Source organism: Cuculus canorus, chromosome Z (genome assembly GCF_017976375.1).
Source record: "Cuculus canorus isolate bCucCan1 chromosome Z, bCucCan1.pri, whole genome shotgun sequence".
NCBI classification, from domain to species: Eukaryota; Metazoa; Chordata; class Aves; order Cuculiformes; family Cuculidae; genus Cuculus; species Cuculus canorus.
Window position 1 is genome coordinate 50,323,166 of NC_071441.1, and position 26,270 is coordinate 50,349,435.

Below are 26,270 nucleotides of genomic sequence, written 5' to 3' on the forward strand. Positions count from 1 at the left end.
CCATGCATGTGTATATATATACACACAAACAAACATATATAATATGGCAATACACAGATCTGATCCAACAAGGAGAAGTTTGTAAATACACATTTCACATTTCTAAAAATCTAGACTAAAATTTCTTAAACAGAGGAACTCTGCTGAGTGGCAAGGACAGAACAGATTAAAACAGAAGTGAAACTGCTGTTTGGGCTTAGGGTCCTTTTAAAGGATTTTGTATGCTTGTAGCAGAGAACAAGAAAACTAATGATTTTTTTATAGAAACTGATGGCTTTATGTAAGTTGCCTCTTATTGAAATGGAAAAAATGTTAAGACAAGCAGAATAGCATTTAGGGATTGCTCAGCCTAAAACCTGGAAACCATTCAGAGGAACAGATGCAGTTCGATGACAGATTCATGGCTGAGGAAGGTGTTACATCCAGGTGCAAACTCTACTCCTCTGAAACGTCTGGCTGATTTTGTGAGATTCTGGCAGCACACAAGCCAGAAAACTGATTCATACAGACCAATAAGATCATCTAAATTAATCTAATGTAATCTAGTCTAATCAAATTCTTACCTAGCAGAAGGTAGGTAGCTTCACCTAGCAATTCCTACCACACACACAAGAGCTGCTGACTGAAGTGGGATGTGTTTGCTGGGAAGACTGTGAGCCACACAGCACTTGTCACATCCAATCATGCACCACTGAAGCAGGTTCAGTGGCTGTAAAATTATAAATGAAACCTCACTGTAAGAACTCTGCTTTCTGGTGGTTTTGTTTGTTTTTTTTTTTTTTTTTTTATTCTGTTATTCTTTGTCATTAACTGGGAACTTTAAAAAAACCTAACAGATAACTCATGGTAAGAAGGGAGGCAGACATAGGGTATTCATTATTTTTGCCCCTTCCAGACTCAGGAGATAAAAGTAAAATCTATGGACTTTGTGAAAACTAAAATCTATGGACTTTGTGACAACTGGCAAGGACAAAAAAAATTACTCTGAAACTGTACTTTTCCCTGTCTGCACTGGACATGCTAACGATTATTTTTTCAACATATAGTCAATACCTACTTTAGCAAGCAGTGCAGCACAACAGGAAGAGGTTTGTGGTTTAGTTTAGGACTTTAGTTTAGAGGTTTAGTTGGGACTGAAGACCTCCAGCTCTTTTATGACCTAGTTCTAGGCTGCTTGCGGAGTCTGAATGTCCTTAAGTGTCTAGAGTATGCAAGGCATGCACCCGAACTGATGTTTTAGCTTTATTACAGCCAAAGTGAATCCAGCTTGTGTGTTCCGACATTTCCACAGGATGTGAACAAAACTGCACAATTGATAGGGAGATTCACATCTGAGGGAACTCCTTACACGTTTACACAAACACCCTCTGAAACAGCTAGTGATTTGTGGCATCTGAGCCCTGCAAGTAAATTCCTGGGTTTGGCTAGTGAACACACCTACTGTCCACAAAAAAACCCCACGCCATTAAAATTTATTAACTTGGGTTTATGAGAAATTAATGAATGTAAAAAAAATAATAGGGAACCTCAAAGAATACACATTATTCTTTGAGCCAGCAACCCTCCCTCATGTCTGATTTGATATGAAACACATTCTTTGGAAAACACTATCCATTTGAACATTGTTTTGTTTTCTTGTACTTGCATTCTGTACTGAAAGCCAGCTCAGAGACTTGGTGGATTCCTTAGGCCTTTCCAGAAACACCTGCATCTGATGTTACAGACCTATATGCATAGGTAGAGTTAAAATGTAAACAATATTTAATTCCTAATACTGACTCAGTTATAGATATTTTCTTTTTGTGGACCAACACAATTCCTGCTAACATATTTAGGTACAATGTGAACAGATTTTAAAACAGCTACATGTTATTAGACAATCTGGTGCTTGTGTGTCCTAAAATTACTTGAACTCTCATTTTCCAGAGTGGTTATGCATGATACATATACATGGACAAGCACTTTTGAAGGAGAGTAATTCTTCCGTTCGTTAAGAGATTCAAATTAAAATATAGTGACTAATACCAAGAGACACGAAAGTTCATGACACGGATATCTCCTCTAACATTTTTCAGGACGAACTTCCATATTTGTCTACCTGATGCCTCTCCCAGGTGTACTGTACAATGGCAAAAAGCAAGTGCACAATGCAATAACAAACTTGGTGTGGAAAAAAAAAAATAAAACAGCTACAAACAGAGAGAATATTTTCCCGCAGAAGGAAAAGTGTGTACACATTTAGTGCAAAAGAAGCCCACAGGTTAGTTATGGTAGAAGGCACCTAATCCTTCCAACATTTGGTTCAGGCACTTCAAGGAGGAATATTAGCCCTTTTCTGTTTAAACAAATATAAATATATCAGAATTTTCTTTTCACCTGGCCACACCAGTTCTTCTGATGTCCCATTTGAACCATCATAGCTGTCATAGTCCACAGGCGTCATTCAGAAGTTTCAAGCTGCTAACCTTCACTGAAAGTGACTGTTAGTATTAACTGTAATACAACAATATCCACAGATTTATTCCAGCCTTAAAAACCACAGAAAAATGAGCATCTGTTTCATAATAAGTAAAAAAATACTAATCATCAAAGACACTAAGAAAACTCAAACCACAGTACATTGGACAGTATATTTGAGATCAGTATCATGCCTGATATTGGACAGTAGTTTAAGTATAGGGAATAAAACCAGAACAATTCCATAACAACAATGCCCTTTGTAATCTCTCAGATTCAACAAAATTATAGTTTAGGGAAAGCCTGCATTTAAGCTTATAATTGCATCTTTTATTGAACATATCTAACTGACAACCCTTTTTGCTAAACCATGGAACTTCCCTTTGGTAGTACCTTTTTTTTTAACTTTTTCAAGATCCTATGCCAATGACTTCCACAACTTCAAGAAAATGTCAAAGGAATAAGTCCCTTTCATGCATTCTAAAACCCCTGTCCAACAATACCATCTAATGCTTTTTTTTTTTAATTTCTTTGTTATAAGAAACAGAGAATATTCTCTCCTCACCTTCACAACATTAACTTTTACAGTACGTCTAGACCATATTCCATTCATTTACATTTTTTCAGACTCATAAATACCTATTTAACCTCTTCATACAAAAGATGTTCCACATCCCTACCCATCTTTTTTTCCCCTTATCCGTACTTTATTTCTATGGTGTATCTCTTGAGAAGATGAGAACAGGAGATATTCAGTACTTCAGGGGTGAAAGTATATGCGGTCCAACACACGAAAAAAAATGAGACTAACCCTATATCTTGGGAACCAAGAGTGGGAGGGTAGAGCCGAAGAGATGGTTATAGAACATGTTCTAACCTGTTACAGTGAGACAAGGCTCAGCTCGATTGCTTCACACACTACAAGTGGACCTGTGTTCAAATACGGACATTTTTTTACCATCAGTTGGAAAATCACAGAGTCACAGAATCACTAAGGTTGGAAAAGGCTTCTAAGACCATGAAGTCCAACCATCAGTCCAACACCATCATGTCTACTAAACAATGTCCTGAAGTGCCATGTCTACTCCTTGTTCTAATGCCTCCAGAGATGGTGAGTCCACCACTTCCCTAGGCAGTTTTTTCCAATGTTTCACCACTCTTTCAGTGGATTTTTTTTTCTTAATATCTGATCTAAACCTTCCCTAACACAACTTAAGGCTTCAGCCCACCAAGGTTTGTGAAGCAGTTTTTGGCTAATTACAGCATCACTCTTTTTGAACACCCACATTGTTTGCCAGATCTGGCTTCCTCTTCTCAAAGATCAAGACAGTGCCAAAAGAAACATATTTTTGTCAGTAGAAGACAGAAAGCAAAAACAGGGGTGATCCTCAACAGCCTTTCAGAAAATGATCTGTGGAATTGCTTTGAATATTGGCAGCACTGTATGTGGCTGTGTGTCAACTCAGAAAGGAACTATTTTGAAGATGATTGTAGTTAATTTTCTAAATTTGTTAAATAAAAAGAATTGCTGGCACAACTTCGTTTTCTAAGCGTTGGACTTCATGTGATGATTTGTTTCACTTTCTTTCCCGGCAGATCCCATTCTTCTGCAGCCTCAGTGCTTCTGGTACACAACAGCCAACACTGGCTGGTAGGACAGTAAGAAGGTAATTGAAAAAAAAAAAAGAAAAGAAATAACCAACCCAAAAAACAGGCTTACCAGGATCCTAGGGAGAACACTGTCCTTTTGCAAGGACACTCCAATATCTCCACAAAAAACATCCTAGGCTGAATTAGGTCACGTGTAATCAATTAAACCTTGATTATTGGGAGCTTGACTTAGTTGTTCCAGTTCATGCAAACCCTGTAGAATTTGGACTTGCCTGCAGATCATGCTTCCTAGAGACTGGAAAGGAAGTATTTGTTAGGTGAGGTGCAGAGATAACCCCAGCTATGATGATGTGTTGTTGACTTGCATAAAAAGATTCTGAAACATGGGATGTTTGGGAACAAGTAAATAGATACTGCCTCCAAAGGAAAACACTGTGGATAGAAGGCTATAGAAAACATATACAGCTGACTTTGAATGGCTTCATGTACAACCAACTAATTTCCCAGTTCTGAAAGGAACAGGGTGCACACATATACTATTACATAAAAGAAATTTACTATTGTTAGATCTTTTTTAAGTGAAAACTATCCAAGAGGCTGAGCTGTCACTGAAAATAGTACAGCTGCATTCCTGAATAAATAAACCTCTCTATGATCTAATGTCAATCTCTGATGTCTGGCATATGAGATTGGAGAACAGAGAAGACATGACTCTCTATTAAATACTAGGAGACTGGGCAACTGATTTCACTTTTGAAGAGTAAAAAATAAAAAATACAGAATATAATCAATTGGAACCCCAAGGAAATTTCTAATGACAAAACACAACCAAAATCCAGAAAATCTGCTTTCTGTATGTCCAGGTATGCAGCTTCTCTCTTCCTCCAATTACAAAATGCAGTAAATACTCCTTACCAGTAAATTCTCCTTACTAGAGTATTAGGAGGTTTATCTCTACATTTTGAGGTACTTTTTTGGAGAGAAATTATTACAGTTGCATGTTGCTCTGAAGCCACCAGGAAATCCAGAAAATCAACTGTTCTTACTGTTCATATTAATCTCATAAGCCAGTGAAAACTCCAGAATGCCTGATAGAAGGGTAGATGCTATCTGGTCTTAGACTGCTGTATACTGCATACAATGAACAACTACTAAGAAAATTCAATACACACTGAATTTTGGAAAATATTAGAATGAAGAATTCTATCAACTGGCATAAATGCTATCTTAATATAACATCTCCTTTACAGATAACGTTCTCTAATGCATTGCACAAGAAAAAGATTAGTGCTAAATAAATTAAGGCAGCAACTTGCTCTCTTGCTATTCTTATCAGTATTGTTTCATAGAATGGTTATTTGCATTTATTTCTACTATGCCTTCAATCTTCATGTCAATAAATTTTCCAAACTTACCAATAATACTGCAGGGGTTTTCTATAATGAACACTTTATTTGCACGTGAACTTCAGGCACCATTAAAAATTGAGACAATCCAAACTCCTCTGGCTATATTTGAAAGGTTTCTCCACTTACATTACTGTATTTGTGGTATCTATGTACACACAAGTAAAATCACACTTTTATTATAATTAAAACCTAAGGAATAACATGATTATCACCTTCATCTTTAAGAAATAAGTATGGCAGGACAATTTTTTGAATTAAAATACCTGTTTCCATTTCCTGGGTTGTTCCTATCTTATTCCAGTTGAGAATTTCCTCTTGAAGTGGAGAAAAAAATTTTTAATTGGATGACTCAGAGAAAAATACAGTCCAAAGAGACCTCAGAGGCATCAAGTCAATCCTACCACCTTAATGCAAATTAGCTCTATTTACACCTTACTTGGCTAACTAAGCTAATTTACCCAGGAGATCCAGTATATGATGCATGTTTTGGTTGCAGCAGTTTGGCAAGCAGTTGCAAAGCTAATTGAAAAAAAAAAAAAAGGAAGTCTAAATCAGACTTTTCCCTCCCTTCAATTTAATAAAATATTTTAAATTCAACTACACATCCAGTCAGTGTTAGTAATGGCCACATCGTTGATCACAGAATAATTTAAGAAATTAATGAAAATAAATATTATAAGTGGAAGTAGGTGGAAATTTGGAAGGGTACGCCAAGCATCCTCAGGAAATACAACCTGCCAAAATTAACAGACTGCAGCTGATACCTTATTGAGCCACGACAGTAAACATTTATCAAATGAATGAGAAGAATAAGCCAGTAGTGAGACATTCTCTCCTTCTTAAATTCTAGGTGAACAGTCTGTTAAGTCTATGCTAATTAACTGCAAATAACAACAGAGGGCAAGGCTGCTGACGGTAATATTCAGTCTAGCACTAGGATATTGAATGCATTAAAATACCGGTGGCCTTAAAATGCCTGGTTAAACAAACATTACAAGCACAAACAGATGGACAACTAATAAATCTTCAGTACCCTCACAAAAGAAGCAGTGCATCAGAATCTGCTTTGAAGACAGTAGAATTTATTCCTGATCTTGTCAGGTAAAAGATTATCTCATTTGGAAAGATAAGCCCTAATATTGCAGTATGTGTTGTTGGAGTTAAATATTATTCATCTAACTTAAGCCCTAACAATGTTAACTTTTATCACAGGCAAAGGTTTTCTACAAAGGGGTATTGTGGGGAATCAGTAAAGCAGCTATAGTGTGTTTGTAACTAGATTCACAGATGTTGTTATGGATAAGCAGTTGCCATTAATGTGGGATGAAAATGACCCTAAATGGCAGTTAAAAGGAAGCAGGCTTTGACTGCAGAGTTCAGTTCATCACTGTGATATCCATGTTACACTGTTAGTTACTCTAGTAGTTACTCTAATTCAATGACATTCTATTTCCACAGATTCCATTTGCAATACTGACCATAATAAAACTGGAAGAAACTCACTGCCTTAAACATAGGAGATCATATGAAATAAAGAATAAGATTCCAATGTTAATGAGGAAATATAATGCAAATAGTTCAATTTTACTTTCATCTTGCCCTCTATCATATAACATTTAATTGCCAAACAATTGCATCATCAGATCATGTGAACATCAGGTAACCAAGAACTCGGTATATGTTGGAACACGGATATGTGATTTAAGTGTTCACTGTATTGAAATTTATTTTTCACAATTTGGCTCTTATGAGAAAAGTTAACAGAAAGAATCAAATAGGAAGCCCAGACAGGGGTGCATTATTTGACATAACATCATTCTTCCAGGCACCAGATACATTACTGTACAGCTTTTCAGGCATATAGGCCATGTAATTCAGCAGAGGAAAATTAAATGAGTAAAGAAGTCTTAGTTACCATGTTGCACAAGATTGAAGCAAAGCTCTTCTCTTACTAGACAAACACCTCTATTATTGTTGTAACCTGAAAAAAGACGTACAGGTTTTGGTGCAACCTGATTACACTCAAGCCATTGCAACTTTAGGCAATTGCCTGAAGGGACTATCTCTCACCTCCCATCTTCTGACAACCTCTTCAAAGTAGTTTCATAAAGATATATACATACATAGATACATAGATAAGTATATTGTCAACAATATTTTCATAAAGTTCTTACACTATCTTACTACCTACACAGTAATTCTCAGTGGAGATTTTACTGGCTGGTGCAGAGCTCACAGAGAGAGGCATTAGGGACAATGAAATGGAGTGCAAATGATAAAGATAAAAAGGTAAAAGACCACTTTTTTTGGTTTTTCAAGGTGTAAGAATGAAACATTTTATCTTGTTTCTGCCTTGCTGATAATAGATAATCTTCATTATTCTTGGGCTGTTATAGTCTTATTCTACTGGACTTTCAGTAGTTCAATAGAACTACTAATCAACAGCGAGAGAGAAGAACCAAGGAAGTTTTCAGTTTTATCTAGTTCTGGTGATATGGACCCTACAACCACAAAGGCCAGAGTAGCTTCTATATCTTATGAACATATAAAGTACAGCATGATGAAAGTGAAATAAGTGCAGATGGCTAAGAAGCACATCAACATCAATGTTGATCTAATGTAAGCTTCCTAAAAGAACACATAGGCAAATATACACATGAACAAAGAAGTTCACAAATAGTTTGTGTAGAAGACCATGACATGAGAATGTCCTTTAATACCTCTTCTTGCATTTGGGAAATGTAGAAAAGAAATTAACACATTTCAGTTCTTCCTGCTAAAGCTGGGGCTAACCTTACTTCTCCTGAGAATGAGAGAGACTAGGAGACAAGACAACTCTTACACTCATACGTAAGAAACACAGGATAGAAGGTTCTCTGTCAGACCTTTATTATAGTAGCAAAGTCACCAGTCCTTCAGTTTCATGTCAGGCCTCCTACAGGCCACAAGAAAAGGGAGAGGAAGGGGAGAGAAGGAAGGGCAAGATTTAGGTAATCGATGTACTGATGTATAAGACAATTTTTAAGGCTGCATCTTGTCACATTTGCAATGTGATGGTTCTTCTGGAGGCATCAATTAAAAAAAGATTTAATATTCCTTTTTTTATATCTTAATAATTTCTAGTTGAGATCTATTCTAGCTTTATAGTCCAGTTCTGTTTCCTTTAATGCAATTCATTTCTTGTTAAAATAGAAATAAAAGTTGTCATGTTATTATGACTACTAAAACTATCTACCCATAAAAATTCCTGGACATTTTGCCAAACTATCACTAAATACATGATTCTCAAGTCAGAATCACTTTAATGGAAATGAACAACACTGAAAATATTTCCTTAATCTTTTATTTTCTTCACAGCAATGTAAAATCATAACAGATATATTAATGTGATGATTCATGATCACATTAAAGTAGCCTTAGTGCTTTCCATGGGATATAGTTGAGGAAAATGGCAAAAATCCAAGGCGTACAAAAGGGGAAGCCAGCAGAAAAAAAATAGCTAAAAAGACAACATAAATTCCCCTGGGGGCTGCAAGTCAGAGAAGAGTTTGGGAACTGATTGGCAGAAGAAAGACAGCTGCCAGTGTTTGTGACATTTCTTTCAAGTACAAGAACATCAGCTCTGTCAGCTGCAAAATAGGCAACTTGTGCATCCTGGCCCTGTTCCCTGAGCGTGTGGGTTAGGATGAGTATAGGGAGCATTGCATAAATACTCTCATATGCTTCCTTCATTGTCTTGCTTTTTCACTTATGTACATTTACTATTGTTTCCTTTATAGGTTGTCTGCAATTGGAGAAGCAGAGAGATACAGCAACTCATCCGCCCTGTCTGCTGACCATTGCGAAAAGTTGTGATGTTTGTGTGTGACCCAATGCAACTCCACCGCAACAACTGCACTGGGACAAATCTTAAAGCAATGTCTACCTCTTGGTGGGCTACTCACGTAGCTATAAAAGTAGAAAATAAAAAATTGCATAAAACCAGTAACCCTGCACTGACAGATTCCCACTAGTGGCAGCTACTTCCATGTAAAAAATTGATGTTTTTTAATTTTTATTTTGCTCTTCCCTGTTATCAGTGTTTTCTTAAGGCTGACCCTAGATATGTTACTACTGGAATACTCATGCATAGTTTTCAGCTGATGAACACTAATTTCTCCATGATTTATATTATTAAAGCAATACTATGACAATATACATGCAATCCTTACATGCCAGTGGTCTGAAGTACAAGGTGTACGTAGCATCTATGTAAATAATACAAAAAATTTAAAATGCAATTGTTTTATGATCTTGTTCTAATGGGTCAGAAGATTCAATACAGTTCTTCTGTTACATGGTAACTTCTTCCTAACAGGTATCACCTTTGTCCCTTACTATGTCTTCTCACACTGTTATACTCTGTTTCACTGTCCCTTGGTCACATAATGACAGACAAAGATTCTTTATCTTATTTTGAAAATCTTCAGAATCAGAACTGAATGCCGAGTAATTGGATGCTATCTGGCGATGATATTCTTCCTCTGACAGTTTATAGTAAAGAAAGATATCATGGTTTTTGTTGTTTTGTGCTAACATTCATATGTTATTTAGGTAGCTGACAGAGTAGGGCAACGTCTTTACAGTCCAGTCACAAAGCTGTAATGAAAAAATTACACTTTGTATACTGTTGCTAGAGAAAGACAGCATCAAAACGTCTCCAAAATGCACATACTATGCCAACACAGCATGAGTACAAAGACCTTGAATCAGCAGCTCTGTGGTGGCCAGTATTCATTTAGTTAGCACTTTCTCTGATTCACAAGTTTGAGGAAAATACCTCAGGACTCATTAAAAGCAGCAGGTAGGTTTTAGTATTCTTTCTCCACAGAACTAACAACATGTCAGTTTTGGCAGGCGAAGGCTGGGTTGTTTATGCATTTTTGATGTTTAAATTTCTTCTCATTCCTTCTCAGTGCATTATGAAACTCAGGTATTATAAAACATTCAGCTCTTAGGTAGCTCCAAATCCACAGTCTCCTTTCCAATTGAAAAATTAGCCACCAGCAGACTACGGAAAATAATGTGTCCAATTTCCATATTACCAAGCCAGGTAGCAGATCTATTACCACACCGTTTTTGAGAACCCTGCTGGTTTTTAGCTACCAACTACAGGTAACATCTCCCTCCCCTTCTCACTCTCCCTCTGCCCTCCATCTTTCTCCATCTCTCTCCTTCTTTCGCCATCTCTCAGACACACATACACAGACAGAGTCAACTTCTATTTATACAACTAGAACAATCTTAGCATACACAGCACTGAGTAACAGGAAAAAGCTGTCAAAACAAAAAGTCCTCACCCTGGAAAACTGGCAATAAAACAGCACAGTATAGTACAGACTTGTAGCAAGCAAGTACTGAATAGCAAGTGGTCATTGTAGCCAAACTGGTTTCTGCTGGGGAAAAAAGCTATACCATATGAAATACTGATAAGCAATTAATACAGCAATATAAGTAGATCCACCATTGCTATACTACATTAACAGTTGAAAAAGAAATCTATCCGTTTTCTTCTATTTATCTGTAAGATTATATTTATTCTTTTTCATTTGACGTCTGTCTTACTAAAAGGATTATTTGCCTGATTTACTGATTAAATTAGTGTCTCACCAAGCATTAAAAGTCTGTTGCTATTTCTATAGTATATTCTTACCTGCTTTGCTCAGTGGAAATCAGCCAAAACAGGTAGTTAGGAAAGTTGTATGTGATATACTGGACAGAAATTAATAACAAAACCCAAGTAAGCGAAGATTTCCTGAGATTGCTGCATCGGTCTAATTGCTCACCAACATGCACAGGAACATCCTAGAGCCTCACGATGCCACATGGACCAATTCTGGCACTTCTCTCACCTCTCAGGTGAGCTGAATGGACTCACGAACTTCACATAAAACAATCTGCCTCTCTTGTCAGGTTAACATCCTGACAGTTTAGCAAGATGAATCAATCCACTGAACAGTCAAATGAGCGCCAAAATCACTACAAGGGAGAAAAAACAGCATGGAGCTTTATGTCAAAAGGCAGTTGATGGTATATATGAAAGAGAAACGGGAGGCCTTTGATGGCTGTGATTTGTTAGATCAGTTCTGTCATCTTGTGAAACCTCACCATTAATTAGGACAAGAAAAAATGCATGAAATAGAGAAGCACTTCCTTTCACCTTTCCACAGGTCATCTTGTAATTTTTGGTTATGTGTCATTCTGACAAAGAAAGTATTACATCCTGGAATACAAATGTGTCCCATTGTGTTTCATTTTTCAAAGAGAATTAAAAGTTGTTTCCAGATGTAAAAACAGAAAGTATTTCCCAAGTCAAAGTGACAATAAAATCTGAAACACAAAAAAAAAAAAAAATAAAAAAAAAAATTCTGACATTCTGGTTGAAAAAAGCCAGCATCTCTCTTTGTCTTTTGTTTGTTTTGCTGTCCACCATCTCCTCAGATTTGTCTGTGTGCTGCTGCCTAGTTGACTGAAGTGATGGAAAATGCTGTGGGTAGGACAGGGAACAATCTCTGTGTTCCCTGATCTCAGTTCTGAATAGCTCCAGCAAGTGAAAATCCTGTGAAATTTGTATCATTTCTTTGACTTCTTTCTGTAGGGCTCATGAAATGGTTGGTTGGTTTGTTTGATTATTTATTGCCACTAAATCTTAATAATGTAAGACCACTTTTTTAATTATGGCAGTCCCAACATACATAAGCATTCAATACCAAGACTAAAATGATGACATCTTTGTAGATCAGACAAGCCACTAGCCAGCACAAAATTAAGCAGAACAGGAAAAAAAATAAAAGTGTTATTCCATACATCTAGCCACAATCATATTTTTCTTGGCAAATGGAATATCATAGAATTATAGAATTGTAGAATGGTTTGAGTTGGAAGAGACCTTAGGGATCATCTAATTCCAGCCCCCCGCCATGGGCAGGGACGCATCCCACTAGATCAGGCTGCCCAAGGTCCCATCCAACCTGGCCTTGAACACCTCCAGGGATGGGGCAGCCACAGCTTCCCTGGGCAACCTGTGCCAGTGCTTCATCATCCTCACTGTAAAGAATTTCCTCCTTATTTCTAGTCTAAGTTTTCCCCTCTCCAATTTACAGCCATTCCCCCTAGTCCTGTCACCATATGCCTCTGTAAGAAGTCCGTCCCCAAATTTCATTTACGCTCCCTTCAGGTACTGGAAGGTCGCTATAAGTTTTCCTTGGAGCCTTCTCTTTTCCAGTTTGAACAGACTCAGCTCTCTCAGCCTGTCCTCGTATGGGAGGTGCTCCAGCCCCTGATCATCTTTGTATCCCTCCTCTGGACCCACTCCAACAGTTCCATATTCTTCTTATGCTCAGGATTCCCGAACTGTACACAGTACTCCAGGTGAGGTCGCACAAGAGAGGAATAGAGGAGCAGAATCCCCTCCCTCGACCTGCTGACCACGCTTCTTTTGATGCAGCCCAGGATGTGGTTGGCCTTCTGGGTTGTAAGCGCACGTTGCCAGCTCATGTTGAGTTTCTCATCAATCAGCACTCCCTAGTCCTTCTCTCCAGGGCTGCTCTCAAATACCATATTCCTGAAAACAAGTTTATTTTTATACAGGAATTGCACAGTCCAAACTTCCATTTATGTAAATCCATTTTCCATACCTATTTCCATTTATTCAGATTTTAATATTTCTAATTGGCTTCAAGGTCTTCATAAGCTTTTAGTAGGCTTAACGGAACACAGTTATTAAAATTATTAAAAAATATCTGTGAAAAGATTAAGACTTTGGGGACAAATGGTGACAAAATACCTAATCCAAAATCAATACAAGTTCTGCTGAAAACTCCCAGGTTCTGTTGCAGGTTAGTAAGACTCTATGCCCTTGCACAAGTTTAAGTTCCTTCATTAATTTTTTTACTTTTTTTTTGTGTAACATTATTGTTTTATTACTATTATTATTATTATTATTATTGTTGTTATTGTTATTGTTCTCGTTATTTCTTTGGAAACTTTCTTCCTTTCTACTTTTTCTTCAAAGCCCAAATCTTTAAGACAAAAAGAAAAAGCTATTATAAGAGCTAAGGAAATAAAAAGTGAGTTTCTCCCTCCGCACAGGCTGCAGAAGATTTCAGATTAGAAAGTAATTTAAACCACCAATAACAACAGAATTTTAGATAATGCAGAAAGCTTACCTTCTAGCATGAGGATTCCCTGGCATTCTGCCAGAGACAACATACATCTAATTTCCTGACCTTATGGAAAGTTAAACAGTGTTTTGGGTTTTTTTTCTCCCATGTTCCCCACTTAGTATACATCTGAGTCCACCACACAAGATGCATCTCAACTTTTGGATCCACCCTGGAGTGTGAGTTTTCTGTTTCTCAGAATTTTCTGAGCATCCCAGAAACTCCTCACAAACCACAATTTCTTAACATGGTATTAAACAATTTCTTTATATCTGCCCTAGAGCTGCAGTCATCTAGAGCTGTTTTTCAGAGCAGTTCAAATGTCCTAAGCCACATACTCCAGAAAAACCCAAGCCTAGTTGCAATGCTCATTCATACCCAATTACAGGACTCTCGAGGCTCCTACTGTGGAGCCTTCTATCACTGTCACATGTTCAGATCTTAGCCTGAAGTTTTCTACCATGGGTTGTTTTACGCTGAAGGTACACATGCACAAATGTTGGACTGATAACAGTATTTCTCACACTCGCATCACACCCAGCAGCTAAACAATCATTGAGGATTGTGCATTATAGCAGCACTCATGATTTCCCTACATCACTTTTGACCTATTATCTGTGTCTGTAGCCATAAACATAGTCACATTTTTTTCTCTTTCAGATAATTCTAAATGGAGAAAAAGAAATGCAATGAATAGGAAAGCACTCCCTTTAGTTATGAATAGATGCATCAAAAAAATTGCACAAAGGAGGAAAAAAAAATATACAGAAGAAATGCTTGTATTGCCATACTAAGTATATGTATAGGTAAGCTGTTCTATATACGTAGAAGAGCTGTGATGGCAATTATAAAGAACTGCATTTAGGATAACAATAATCTTAGAGACTTTCCAGAGTCTTTCCAGACTCTCTTTCCAGAGATGCCAAGGGAAGTACTCTTTCAGAGATCACTTTTGGAAAAAATGCTAAAGCGTACAGTAAAAGACAGCTTTCGAAGTGGGATGTTTTCAAGACTATGCAACCTTGACAGTCTCCCTTTACTGAAAATTGAGTACATATTCACACTATTTGTCAAAGAAAAATGGTAAGCAGTGAAATTTTTGATACAATCACTTCTATTAAATATTAAAAGATAAGCCATCATACAGCTGTGAATGAAGTCCTATAGCAACAGCAATTTGACCATACTACATGGGTTAAGCCATCTTTTTGACCACTAAGCGCAATTGTATTATCCCTGATTCAGAGGCATAGTAAGGCATACAGGAAAAACACCCGTAGAATTCAAATGCATGATAAATTTGCAAAATAAAAGTGTTTATTATATTAAAATAGAAAGAAGTAGTTGACACTGCTGGATTAACTAAAGGTATTCATCATACCTTTGAGATTTGTGTGTATTTTATAGGATTCAGAAGCAAGGACACAGACAAATTTATTTTAGAACTATACTTGGAATTTGGTAAAAAATATTATTGCCAAGGTCAAAAGTAAATTATCCATGCAGCTAACAGCTAATGTATGCCCCTTTCTGCAGCTAGTAGCAGACAGAGGTGTTTATAGCGTTCAGAAATAGCCTCTCTGAGATATATATATATCCTTCTTCATTTGCCTGTAGACACAGTTTTACAAAATATCTTCAAAAGGATTAATGGCTCATTGCCACTGAAATGGAGAAAGTCCAGGTCTTCTTTTTCTTTCCCATCCTTCTCATGCTTTTGAAATGTGGTTTCAGAGCATTTTTGTCAAAGATAGCTAATCCCTCTCACTGCATAAGGAGAAAAGTAGCCTGTTTTCTTCTGTTTCATTTTGGGTAGAGAGAAGAAGAAAGTAACCTTATACTGGGTTTATGTTTAAAATTTGCTTACTGTGGTATCAGAGGAACATAAGTGTTGAGATCATTGGGAGGTGATAGATGGTGAGGAGTAGAGAGAATGGGGAAAGATATGAGCACCTTCCCTTCCAGTAGCTGGGAAAACAGCCAGATGCGGAGATACCTTGTTTGAAATAAAATCTAAAAAAAAAAAAAAAAAAAAGTACTTACTAGCAGCTAGCTCTAGTGAGGTCCCTACTGACATAATGCTGAAGCTAGTTAGTCTTGAACTTGATAATTAAGCAGTATACCTTAACTGCTGTGTCCCTACCTATTGCCAAACCATCTATTAGAGATGTTCTTCTGTTCTCAGAGGAAGCTGTAAGGAAACTGCCTTTTCTACAGTTCCTGCAAAGGTTACTTCTGTTTCTTGCAGGCATTCTTTTCACTATGCAAGGAGTTATATACACCTGTATTCTTCCTTTTCCGGTTCTTTGCTTGCTTTTCTATTTGTAACAGATAACTGTAAAATTAACTACCACTTTTTATTCTTTGCCACCTACACTTACTACTGGAGATGCAAATTCAAGGCCTTTTTCCCTATGTTCTACATGCTGAGGCATCTTCTGTTCTCCAAATCCCTTACATGTGGGAAGTTCATGTCCCACCAATCTCATACTCCCTTTTACATCTTGGTGCCTTCCTTTGTTCCTAAAACTTGGTGGCATGACAGATCTTAAATCATCACTCTTCATATGGCTACGTTTCTTACCTATCTCAATTACTTTCTGGTTCATCTCCAACACTCAAAAAACTGCAAAGGCTTATTTTCCATGTTGTTATCTATTGGTACCATAAAGTAGCATCATGACTTCTGTATTTCCGATGCAATCACAACAGCACTCTTTAGGTGTAAAACTAGGAAGTGATATTTCTTGCAATTATTCTAATGGACTGCTAACTGAAAGGCCACTTTTTCAAATATTTATGGCAACCCCTGTCATTAGCATGCGTTGGAATTGTTCTTCTATAGTATCTGAATGTAGATCTCCTTTGTAATTTTAAACTGACTACAGTCAGGCATTGCTGTGTTCAAGGTGCAAAGTAAACTGGCACAGTCAGTTTGAAGCCTTTATAAATACATTCATACAGTTAAATAATAAATGCTATTTTAAAACTGGTTTGACTATGTTAAATTTGGAATATTATTATCTTGAGCTGAGTCAGTGACTCTTTTTAGCATCAGAATATAAAAATATCTAACAGTTATTTAGCTTTTGAAAAATATTTCTTTCCTCCTTATATACCAAAGTTCTTCTAACATTTTCGTAATATTGTTATTTTCTAAATATAATCAAAATCACATTTTTTTTGTAAAAAAAAGTACAGCTTTTTATTTTTGTATAGCATGTTACAGATCAACATATTTAAAAAAAAAATCTGGCCAATTAACAAGGACACACAATGCTTCTAACCCTTTAAATACACAATAATTTAGCTTCATTTGCTATAATTGTATTACAAGTGTTTTTTCCCAGTGGCAGGTATTACAAGCAATGAGTTAATCACATTTCTATAAGCAATCATCCTATTTCTTGAAAATTTAATTTTCACTTAATTGAATGCTGTTTTCTAAATCTAGTAATACAATCTCTCTAGTTTACCTACTGTCCACATCCTCGCCTCATGCAAGAGTATTACATAAATTATATTTAATTCACAAATTCACCATGCGGTAAACAAAACAATTAAAATTTATTATTTCACAATGTAGTACACTGTATTAGCCAGCCCTAAGAACACACAAAGATGACAGAGCCAACATATGCTTCTGACAAAACAGCTTCCTCCCACCTCTCATGCCCCGATCACTGTTTTGCTACTTATTTAGTAAAGCACATGATTCATTTAAAGCCTAGGAGACATCTGCATTTAAATTAGATGCCTAAAAAATATTAGGCATTCGCTCATGTGTTCTATGAATACAGAAACTAATTTAGTACTTGCATATGAGAAAGTTAACTTTTGCTGTTAAAGAACTCCAAAAAAAAATCCATTCTAAATTAAGCACTGCAAGAGTAATAAACGTATCCCCATGTACTTGAAATAATGGACAAAACTCGATTATTTTACACACTTATTTTCATTTGGTGAATCTGGCCATGAAGTTCATGTGAGAGCAGTACAGGTAAAACACACTACAATACACCCACTGATATCATGGAGACAACGATAAATTAGGGCCAGTGATATGGTTTCTGCTCATATGTACCCTTTGTTAAAAAATATTTTCTCCCTCAAATTTTAGTCATAGGACCAAAACACAGCAGCTTCTCTGATAATCCATTTTATCTTACGATGGCAGTGGATTACTGTCCAGCAGCATCCAGATGATGGGGAGTAATACGGGTCAGATCAACAAATCATACACATAGATGCTTGTCAGAAAGTCAGTTTGCTTGCTTTCCTTTCATTCAATAGATCTATTAAATCACTGTGTCGTCCATCATAATATTTCCCTCTCAGGAAGAAAGTGTATCTGCATTTTCCTGTAACTCATTTCACTGAAAAGGCATTTCTAAGTTTCTGTAAGTTTCCCAAAACTTTTACAAACAAGAAAGAATGATATAATATAAAAGCATACAGGATGCAAAATCCACGTATGCACCAAGCATCTATTTTCATTTTGATAATAAATAAGCCCAAGCAAAATCATATTTTAATATATGAAGAAGGCAAGTACTTCTGTTACCAGTTTAGCTGACAAAAGAGAAAAGTAGTATGGGAACTGCTGGCTTAGCAAGGATAACCAATGAGGTGTTGAAATAAATTCTGGGGTTTCTCAGTGTGATTTGTAAAGCTATTAACCACTCACAGTGCTTATGAATTCATTATACTCATAGGCAACATTCTCCTGTAATTCATCTTTTGATGTTTTTAGGCAAAATAAGGAAATCACAAATTATCTAATGCAGTATAATTAGATAGCAGAAAGCATACAAGCAATTAAAAGGTTCAGAATAACTGCAGTCAAAGCAATTTTGAAATACTTTAATCTGGATTTATGAATTCTTTTTTGCTTTAAAATGAGTCTCCGTGAATTCAAACCAGGTTAGAGTTGGTCATTTAAAAAAAAAAAAAAAAAAAGTTTAAAAGCAAGTTCTCTGCTACTTACCACCAAGATCAAAGCTAAAGAAAAAACGATGCCCAAAGTTCAAAATTAAAACCCACGTCTATAGTTTTACTATTAACTCAGTAGATTACTGTGACTCATTCGCAATATAAATCCTTCTATCGATTCCAGCTTCACGGCTACAAGTAACTGATCCATGGCTGAGGGGAGCTGCCCATAAAAGCAGACAGCGAGCAGTAAATAGAGCTCATGGATAGACAAAAATCAGGACCAGAAGGTTGGTACAGGGAATGATGAAGTCAGATACAAAAGTAAAAGCAGACATACTCCTGTTGCTGCACTCTAATACTTGTTGCTTTTTCTGATGTCACTTGTGCTACAGAGAGCTGGAGTTTAATTTGGCAGAATTTGGGGTTTAGATGCAGCTGGAATTACCCAGAGCTTCTTCCTGAGAAAGGAAAGGATTTCTGCCATTAAAGCTGTTTATTTCTGGTTGGCCAGAGGTAAAAATACTTCAATTATTCTGCTAATGTACAAAAGATTGCATTATCCAAATGAATATACTGAAAATAGATAATATTTTTCATTAGAATCTGTATTTTATGCTAATTCTTCACAAAACTTAAATTTGAGATGATAAAACTACTTGATCTTTGTTTTCATAATAATTAAGCAGACCCACTCTACGTCTAACTGAAAGGTACATCTGCATAAAAAGTTGCAAATTACTACAAGAATGACAAGTATTCATAAGAAAGTTATCTGAAATAGTTGTTTCTCCCAGTAGCTGAAAGAAAAACACTTTTAAGTAATTAGAAACGACATTGTTGCACTAGCTTATAACAATTAACCAATTTAGCATTGCATTAATTTTATGACTGTTCTGAAGAAAAGAAGCAATTTTACCCAAACCATTAAAACTACATTGTTGTCTAGTAATATACCTTAAAACCAGTAACAGTTTTACTGAATACCTAAGACATCTAAAAGACTTTGTCTAACTACTTTTTAATGCTTTGTCAATGTTTTTTTTTACAAGGTGACATTATCTTCCAATTTGTTAAAGATTCCTTAACGTAAATCAGCAAACAATGTAAAACTTCATTGCAGTGCACACTAGATTTTTAACTAGACTTTTTAATTCAATAATGTATTTAGTATCTGGGCAAAATATGGACATATGAATGACATATGGACCATAGTTAATAAAAGAAAGTAAACATGCCATTATAACATTAAAAGCTAACAATTATCTGAACTCTGTAACAGGAATACCTCCTGCTACCCAGACATTAAGATTAATTAAGTTACCAGCAAGAGTCTTGCACTTCTTTGTCACCTCCCAGAAGACCTGCATAGGCATAAGGTACATCCCTGTGCAGCTTTAATTATAATCATTGCTTGAGATGCAACCAACTCTCTGTCTTTTCTCTCTGCAGTGGTATTATCCTACTACTCTGTCACAAAACAAAACAAAACAAAACAAATACTAACTGTATGTTATCATTACCCCCCTCCCAATTTTTAATTCTTCATTTGTTAAATCCTCAAGATGTCTTTTGGGTTTTTTTTTATTTTTTTGTCAGCTGTTACTGTTAAAAAGAGAAATCTATCCTTTTTGACATCAAATCTAATTTATTTCCCTTCTATGGCCACAGCAAAAATAATTAGCTGCATCACATAATTTCTCAGTAGAAAATCTCCCCTTGCAGTCAAACACACATGAAAACAAGCCTTGTATTACATTCAGTCATATGTCTTCAGAAATTAGTTATGAGGTAGACTGTCTTCATATGTAATAGTCATGCATTTTCCCCTACTTTATACACTGGCACATCTGCAAGAAAAAAAAAGATAATTACAGCAAATAGTTTTAATTCAAGGGGAATAAGCAAAGGCAGTTTAGGGGAGTGAAAGGAAGATGATGCCATTTTCTAGTTAACTGGAGCATTTAAAGATTCACTATCCTATTCTTTGAGCTTAATTAAATCTATTAAAACTGGTTGTGTAGCTAATATATTCAAGCTACAAAAAGTGACAAAGATTTTGTAGCTTTTAAACATAAACTTTTTCAGATTTCTTTACTTTCACAAAGTAACTTATGTTTGTGAGCACAGCAAAAAGGAACTAGAATTTGGGGTTCATTCCAAATGTCATTGCCATTCCATTGTCAGTATCTCTTTATTGAGGTCAGCATCTATTTATAGTAGCAAGCAAAGCTTCAAAGTGACACAAAACCACCTACATCATTTCCTTAGGTTATTACCAGCAGTAAAACCTTCAATAGCAAGTACAGCACCAACCAGACCAGTTTTTTTGACCTGCAATTATTTTCCTGCTTTTCTGTTGTCTGATTTTACCTGAACTGTATACAACACTGTATTCATCTGTGACCACATATCTTAAATTTTCAGCAAGACCATTGTGGCCTTGAAAGCTCTGCTCACAAAAATTTACTCTGAACAAGTATTTTGTTAATTAAGCATAATGCTGAATCCCACCTGTATGATACATAAAACAGGGACATCTGAGACTTTTCTCCCAAAGACAGATATTTGATACGTTAGATTACACTATTTAATGCTGAGACATCCATTGTGGATACAATCTTTAAGTGAAGTAGACAAATGGTTCATCAATTCTGAGTCCCTTCATTATAAAGCCATAAAACCATATCCTCCAAAAGAACGCATAAAAAGACTCTAAATAAAGGCTTTTCTTTTTTTTTTAACTTCATTGATATTTCACTAGGAATCAACTGAAAATGTCTGCTAAAACAACACTGTTACAAAAATTCACTTAAAAACATTTGATACGAAGCTGCCACTCATTTCTGTATCAATTTCCTAGATGGAAATAGTGTAAAGTAACATGTCAAAATGTTGGTGATTTTAGTCTAACATGAAATAAACATTTTTAATAATAGTGTAAAGTAACATGTCAAAATGTTGGTGATTTTAGTCTAACATGAAATAAACGTTTTGAATAACTTCACTGTATAGAGGGATCTGGGGAGGCTACGTCAATGGGCTGAGGTCTATTAAATTAAATTCAACAAGGCAAAGCACTGGGTCCTGCCCATGGGTCACAACCACCCTATGCAATGCTACAAGCTTGGGCAAGAGTGGCTGGAAAGCTGCTGAGCGTAGAAGGACCTGGAGCTGAACATGCGGCCAGCTCAGGTAGCCAAGAAGTCCAACAGCATCCTGGCTTATACGAGAGAAGATGCCGCCAGCAAGAATGGGGAAGGGACTGTGTCCCTGTACTTGGCAGTGGTGAGGCGGCATCGTGAAGCCTGCATTCAGTTTTGGACCCATTACAAGGAAGACATTGAGATACTAGAGCATGTGCAGAGAAAGGCAATGAATCTGGTGAAGGGTCTGTAGAACAAGTCTTATGAGGAATGGCTGAGGGAACTGGGGCTGTTCAGTCTGGAGAAAAGAAGGCTGAAAGGAAATGTTACTGCTCTTTATAACTACCTAAAAGGAGCCTGTAGAGAGGTGAGTGTTTGTCTCCTTTCCCAGATTACAAGTGATAAGATGGGAGGAAATGGTTTCAAGTTGCTCCAGGGGAGGATTAGATTTGATAATTAGGATAGATTTCTTCACTGAAAATGTTGTTAATCACCGGACCGGGCTGTCGATCTCTGATCCCTAAGGAAATGATGGGAAGTAACCATCCCTAGAGGTGTTTAAAAGATGTGTAGATGCGGCACGTAGGGACACGCTTTAGTGGTGGACATGGAAGTGTTAGGTTTACAGTTGGACTCGTTGATCTTAAGGGTAGTTTCCAACTTAAATTATTCTATGATTCTATAGGCACATATATGAGAGCGTATATGTACAGAAAAATATGTATTATGCTGACAAGTTTGGTAAGTCTCAAGTACCATAGAATTTTGGGGGATGACACTACATTGCCATATGGGGATAACTTTCATTTTTTGGCTGAATGAAAATCTAAATTCTGGTTTACTCTGCATTACTGATTTTATGCTGCTGATAACATTTTAAACCACATCTACTAGTAGTACTGTTTTTTTTAATTACTTTCAGGATTTAAAAATGGAATTTGACACTGATATCAACACAGGTCAATTTAATATTATAGAAAATGACAGAATATTAACACTTAAAATTAAATAATTCATGCTTCTTAGTGTATAGCTATAGCTCAGCAGTACAGCAAGAACTTCCACCTGACTCAGAGTTACTAATGTTCATCTAAAAAACTTGTAACACTAAATGCTACAATTTTCCATCCAGACTCGTCTGCCTGGATGAATTGTAAACTTAAGATTATTTCAGTAGTAATTGTCACAGGTTACTTCTTTCAGTTTCTGAACTAACAAGAACACAGGAATAAAGCATGTTGTAAATAGTTCAGAATTCTTTTTAAAACTGAAGCCTTGAAATTGATGGAGAGAGAAACAAAATCATAAGAAGTTTCAGGAACCATAAATAAATAAACATTCCCATATGATTGACTGAAATTCAGCATAGTTTATTCACCTGGCCAGTACATTTATTTTCTCTAGGATACAAAAGAATACATCTTCTTCTCTGTCTTAGCTCGTTAAATAAAGGTGAAATTAATGTCAGTGCATTACAGATCTTCTGCACTTAGCAAATGGTGCTTTTAAACATTTTATATGTGAAATTCTATATCATATTCAAAGACATGACTTAAATGTCAGGGTCTTGCTAAAAATCGTAGTGGCTTTGCACATATGTTGTTAATTCTGAGGTTTTCTAGGTCATGTGCCTTGAGAGAAAGAATTTAAACACTTGGTGTTCTTCCCCTAGGGAGATACAGTCATGTTTGCGACATCTCACTAATATAATCTCCCTAACATCTGGATTTGGATACTAAGTCCAGGAGTGAATCTGCATTGCTTTTCAAGTTCAGCAAAATGTCATAAGTTTTATTCTTTTTTGTATTCTAGTGCAACTGTCTGTGCAGTTTCATAAAGCATAAATTGTCTGTCTAGCTTGAGAATTAAAAAAACTAATACAGCCAAGACAAACACTGCCTCTACTCCAAAAAAAAGAAAAATCATTTGAATAACTCAAGATTATTCCTAATGCCTTATTAAGAAAAAAGAAGAAAAGCCAACCAATGGATTTTATAAGGCATTAACTTTATGCTGAAAAATTTCTCATCCAATTGCAGCATTTGTGCAACAGCCAAATCCTGTGCACTTACGATTTATTTAGGGATAAACTTTAGGAATTATCTGTCATGTGTTCTCTTCAGCTACTAGTCATTGTTCTTATGTCTGTAGCACTTCAAAGAAATCTCTCTGTACATGCAGTATCTTCCAAGAGTTCACTACCAAAAAATTGAAAATCTTTTAGGCAAAGTGCAAATTTTAGATGAGATTACTGAAACAGCCTATATTTAGGGAAGAACTTTAATACACAATGTTCTTTTCTTCTAAACATCAGCTTTTTTAAATTTAACCCATTCCCATGTGTGAAATCATGCTACCTTTCCGCTGTAACGGGTTGTCACAGCCTGACATATGTATCACTGTGGAACTGTTACCTAGAAAGGGTCAGCCAGCACTACTAAAATGAGATAATGCCTCTGGCATCACATGTACAAAAATGGTGACTATTGGAATACAAAGCTGCTTTTTGAGCTGCTTGCCCAAAAACAAGCATCTGGAAAAAAAACAAAACACCACAACAATTTGTTTTAAGCATGTTAAAAAGTTTATGTTTTAAATCCACAGAAGACAAATTGTGACTTTGCTGAAAGATCCTGTGTAAGTTTGGAACTTTCTCCATAGTCCTCTGTCTCTCCCTTGGACCTTACTCTAGGTCTCTTCCAAGATATTTTTACCTGCTAATCAGGTCTGTTAGCAAAAACTTAAAAACACAAGGGAATAAAAAATAAACCACTCAGGTTGCATTTCATGAAAAGAATAAACTCATATTTTCCTTATCATGAATCTCATGTTTTCAGTTGTCTGAGATTCTGAGCAATTAATGCAATGATCAGGCATACTTAACATAATTTGTAAAGCAGAGACAGAGATGACAACTGATTTATACATTGAAGTTAGGGTGTCCTTAAAGGAGAATCATTTGGGTTGTGGAATGAAAAATCACAAGATTCAGACACAATACCATTTCTTTGTGTCTATGCAGTGTCCTTCCCTAAGCCTACATTAGCACTTGCAGAGAGTCCTACAAACATTGAAGGAAGTAATGAGGACAATGCTTTATGTTTAATTTGCTGTTCTGCTGAAAAAACAAGTATGATTAACAGTGTGACATCATGCAAACATCTTCTCAATTAACAACAGACAGACTTTAAGAATTAGCACTAGACACGAGTTTAAAAAAAACAAAAAAAGCAAAAGCAACAAAAGTTAGTCTTGGCACAGATAAACCAAGCTCAACCAACAGAAAAGTCATAAATATTTATACCGGGGAATAGGCTATGCAGGAAATAGAGTGTGCAATAAATACCGGTGCTGTTGTCCATTTCTGTTTCAGGCTCAGATTTCTATTCTTGTAACCCTGCTTTCACAATGATTTTCTAGTAGGCAGTGTTCTTCAAATAAAACAAACTGGCAGCAGCTAAACAAGTTCAACCTGGATCAAATGCAGATCCTTTGAATGATGATCATCATCATATCCCTCCTACTAGCTCAATATTTTTTTCTGACTTTCCGATTTTCCTTCCTTTCTGAATAAAAATAGCTATACTCTAGTACTGTGAAAAAAAAAAAAAAGAATGTATTGCATATTCCTTTTCAATGATCATGGACCTGCTTACAGGATACTTCCATTAATTTAAATAACAGGATAAACCAGTGGAAATTTGGTTAAATTCTGGACTTGAGAAAACACCACGGTGTCTTCTCTTTATTAGAAAACTATGTAGAACATCTTTGTCCTGCTTTTAGCTACAATGCAGAAAGTACCCAGGTGAAAGAAGTCTGATTCTGTCTCTTAGAGTTTCAGTCACATAGGCAGAGTCCATTCTAGGTATCAAAAGCCTGGTTGTACATGGAAAAGCCACAATCCTCATTTACCTAAGGGTTGTGACCACACTCCTGATGACATTTTTTAATATTCTAAGTGCAATAGAATTCTTAATATGTGGAGCTAAGTTCGTACTCTGGGAGTAACAAAACAGAAGAGGGTTCCTCACTGCCCTGATGGATAGTCTTGTTTTTTTAAAGCAGACATGATTTGACTTGAACTATACTCAGTTAAAATCATAGAATCATAGAATAACCAGGTTGGAAGGAACCCACTGGGTCATCAAGCCCAAATGTTCCTAACACTCCCTAAACCATGCCCCTCAGCATCTCATCCACCTGTCCTTTAAACACCTCCAGGGAAGGTGACTCAAACACCTCCCTGGGCACCCTGTTCCAGTGCCCAATGATCCTTTCCATGAAAAACTTCTTCCTGATGTCCAGCCTGAACCTCCCCTGGTGGAGCTTGAGGCCATTACCCCTTGTCCCTGTCCCCTGTCACTTGGGAGAGAGGCCAGCTCCCTCCTCTCCACAACCTCCTTTCAGGTAGTTGTAGAGAGTAATAAGGTCTCCCCTCAGCCTCCTCTTCTCCAGGCTAAACAACCCCAGCTCTCTCAGCCGCTCCTCGTAAGACTTGTTCTCCAGCCCCT

The 26,270-nt window shown here is 36.4% G+C and overlaps 1 protein-coding gene across 3 annotated transcripts in view; it reads right to left on the reverse strand.

The window, feature by feature from the left end:
• LINGO2 (leucine rich repeat and Ig domain containing 2) overlaps window positions 1–26,270 on the reverse strand; it is a 512,589-nt gene that overhangs the window by 356,112 nt on the left and 130,207 nt on the right. Inside the window, exon 1 of one of the 3 annotated variants that reach the window (XM_054054394.1) lies at window positions 15,546–15,668. The exons of the other annotated variants lie outside the window; for them this stretch is intronic. The gene's annotated coding sequence lies outside the window, so the exon portion shown is untranslated. Of the gene's footprint in view, window positions 1–15,545; window positions 15,669–26,270 lie in introns of those variants that run through there. 3 annotated transcript variants of the gene reach the window in all.